The following is a 3,814-nucleotide window of genomic DNA, read 5'->3' as shown; positions in this document are numbered from 1 at the left end:
TCTAGAATGATAGTCGAACCATACAAAAAAACTCACTTTTCCAAGCTATTCATTCATTTTTTTTAGACAAAGGCTACACTGTATCATGATAACATTACATTAAAAGTTTCCGCATGTTATTCAAATTAAAAAATTACACATTTTTTTTTCAAAAAAACATTCCTATTAAAAGAAACGTCATTAAATAATTAAAACATTAAAAATAATACAAATTTGAATAGTCGTTAAAACAAACTTGAGTCTTCCTTCTATTCAACCTATGTTAAAAATTCTCAACACACATTGTTTTTATTTTCGCCAAAATCTCTGTGGGAGACTTTTATCTTAAAAAAATTAATAAATCCTTTGAAATTTCAAAGAAGTCTTAAAAAGGAGTTTTAGAAATATTATGGTAAAAAAACTCTACATTTTAATAATAAAATATTTAAGCTACATTTTATGTAGACTTATACTTTTAACTATTTTTTATGTCTTTGTACTATAATTATTTCTTTTATTTTTTGTTTATGAGATTTGGGTAATGAATTTTATAATTGATATTTTTTATATTAGTTGATAATTAAAAGTATTATGCATTACACTGTCTACTCCCGAAAATGACAAGTGGAAGGGAGGAGATAGGTGGAAGGAGGAGACAGGTGCATGATTTTGGAGTGGACGGGTGGTATTCGGTGGTAGTATTTAAATGAAATTTTCAAAACCTCATGTCATCTATGCATAACATTCTTTCTCTCCAAAATTCAGAAGTTTTCTTTTCTATTCCTTCTCTTTAAAATTCTTTTCCTTCTCTCTATAAATTCTCATCTTATTCTTCATCTAATCCACAATCAGATTACGAATAAGCCACCCTAGTGGCAAGGACTTCCGTTATCACCGATCAAACTTGGGTTTTGAACGGGTAAGTTCCAGTTTTTGATTTTGTTAAAATGTGGAAAACTCTGTCACATGCAAGTAGCCCTACTGTTGCATGTGTTCTTCAACCTTCTTTTCTTCTTTCTAACTTCATCTTTTACCCATTGGATGGTCTTTTCTCACCAATCGGTGAACTTTAGGTGTCCCTAGGATTTTCTGGTGTTAAAGCAATTTTTGGAAAAGATAAACGTTGTTTGGTTCGGCCAAAGAGGTAAGGGAAGCTAACTAATTTAATTAATTTGTTTTGATGTATGAATATGTGATTAATGATGTTGCATGTATGGGAAATTGAATGATTTGATTTTCAGTAATGTTGGTATGGAATATTGATGTTGTGTGTATGATGATTGTGTTTCTGCATGATTCTGGGTCAGTGGCCGAGTGAAAATGGAAGGAAGTGTGATAGTGAAAATGGGAGATTTTTGTTCGGTTTAGGTTGGGTTTGTTTAAGCAATCTGGAAAAGTCATTTAGAAAAGTGTTAGAATCCTTAAGCCATTCAAAAATATACCAAAATTAGTAAATCTGGTTCTCGGTCATTGAGTTCATGATTCTGCAGAATTGACTCTCAAATCTGTGAATGAAACTCTTAAATTAATGCAAGGAATGTTTAGAGGATCTTAGAGGAGTGTATACGATTATATAAAATAAGTTTCGAGGATTAGGAGTTGGGAGAAGGTAGTGAAATTGGTAAGGATTGATGTTGATCATAATCCTGCAGTCATTCTGCAGAATTATGCAATTCGCTGAGGGTTCTTCATGGACCGTTCGACCTTTCCCTGGTGTTCAGTCTTAACAGGATTCTACTCATGTGGAGTTCTAGTTAATGACTGAACGGTTCTATACTAGTACTTATTCTAGTACTGATGTTTGGTTTTAACTATGTCTAGCCTTTATGAGACATTAACTGCTAATGATTGTTCGGTCTTAGGTGTGTGGGTGATCTCTTAGTATTGTTCGGTGCTCGGTCTTAACTGAGTTTTGCTATTGTGGACTTTCAGTTAATGACCGATCGGTCTTGTGCTGCTAATCAATTAAAAATAGTGTTCGGTCTATTCATAACTTTTGGTCTTATATGTGTTCGGTCTGTTATAAGCTTTATCTGTTCAAGACCGCTTGGTCATGTATTGTCTTAGAAGTGCTTGGTCATGTATTAGCACTCGGTCTTGGTAGTGTTTGGTCATATACTAGCACTCGATCTTGGTAGTGCTCGGTCATGTACTAGCACTCGATTTCTCATTGGTATTCGGTCTCTATAGTGTTTGGCCTAAGTCCTAAGTGTTCGGCCTAAGCTTTAAGTGTTTGGTCTAAGCCAACGGTGTTCAGCTAAAGCCAATAACATTCGGTCTGAGATTCAAATATTCAATTTAACTTTAGTATTCGGATGTTTTAGTGTTCAGCCCAAAATAAGGTTCGGCTCATGCTTGAGCCTTGTTCTTTAAATGACCGTTCGGTCATGTTCACATATAGGGAGCATTCTCCCGTTCGGTCTGGTTCATAAGTCGTGTCCAAGGGTAGGATTAATTTTACTATTTTTTGTGTTTTATATTTGAAGATGTTATGGATGCCAAAGTATGATCGTATTGAAATATGATATGACAATGCTAATGTAATTAGAAAGTGTGGGATGGTAATTGTTATAAGGATGTGAAAGAGAATTCCAAGGAGGAATGTCTCGGTGAATGGTTATGGAAGTAGTAACAGTATGAAAATGGGGAACTTAGTACGTCGTTCATCCTGACATTCTAATGGTCACCTAGTATCAAGTAGAGAATGGTGATTGCATGTGGTGAGAATAGCAGGAGGCCTGGTCGCGTATAGCTTGGTGGCTAATGGACTAAACTCGTGTGATAGCTTGGGGTTCCAACTACAATGAGGGATGAAGGGCTAACCTCGTGTGGTAGCTTGCGTTTCTAGCTACAGTAATACTGATGGTTTTTCCAGATTACTTCCCACGAGTGCACGAATGATAATAAGTTACATGTTCATACTGGTTCGGACAGTTTGATCAATAAGTTGGTTAAAAATGTGTGTGTGCTTTATATATATCTATATGTATGAATTATTATACTTGTTTGAATTGTATGTTATTATAATTAATTAAATTACACTAGCTCACCCTTATTTTCGTCTTGCCATGTGTTCGTTCAGTATTCTCCTTTGCAATGATCATTCTATAGATGTGAGCAAAAGGAGGAGATACTTTTGTGGAGAAGAAGATGGAAGGAGAAGACCGATCGTTTATGTTAAGAGTATGACCGTTCAACTTTGTACGCTTTTAGGAAACAGCTTGGTACCATTCGACTTATACATCTCTTGTATTACTCTTCGGTTCATTCTTATAGTTTGTATCAGTGTAAGGTTTCCTGTAAAGTTTTAAATTTATTGTTATTTTAGAATAACTGTAAATTAACTTTATTTTCCTGTAACTCTTCTATTTTATTATAAATGTAAGAACTCCTAAATATAGTTTAAAGCTATATTTTTGGGATCATACATTACACCATTTAGTATTTTTAGTAACATTTTGTGAAGTTACAATACATAAATTTCATCTGCTCGTCACAACCAATAATATGAACATAATAGTGTAACATTTTTAAAGAAATGTTACTATAAATACAAGTACGTAAATATATATATATATATATATATATATATATATATATATATATATATATATAATATTTTGTAGTGAAAGGAAGGTGTTAGACAGCACAGCAAAACAAGGAGAAATAAATATTTCGTGAAGTGGTTTAAAGATTGAGCGGTGAGGTTGGAATAGATTTGGGAATCCAACTATTATATGATTTAGAATTTTATAATATTAATTAACACTATAATAGTTAAAGCTCATGTTGAGGTTTGATTAAGATGTAATTAGCCATGTATGTAAAGAGATCA

General features: G+C 33.3%; 1 long non-coding RNA gene across 1 annotated transcript; it reads left to right on the top strand.

Annotated features, from left to right (window-relative positions):
• The first annotated feature begins 664 nt into the window (after window positions 1-664).
• LOC111241939 lies at window positions 665-3,211 on the top strand. The gene is made up of 3 exons (XR_002668374.1): window positions 665-898; window positions 1,053-1,123; window positions 3,062-3,211. It is a non-coding gene; the product is annotated as an uncharacterized LOC111241939 (long non-coding RNA).
• Window positions 3,212-3,814: the final 603 nt, after the last annotated feature.

The sequence above is a fragment of the Vigna radiata genome, chromosome 7 (assembly GCF_000741045.1).
Source record: "Vigna radiata var. radiata cultivar VC1973A chromosome 7, Vradiata_ver6, whole genome shotgun sequence".
Classification (NCBI taxonomy): domain Eukaryota; kingdom Viridiplantae; phylum Streptophyta; class Magnoliopsida; order Fabales; family Fabaceae; genus Vigna; species Vigna radiata.
The sequence above is the reverse complement of the archived record's forward strand: the minus strand, read 5'-3'. Positions and strand labels throughout refer to the sequence as shown.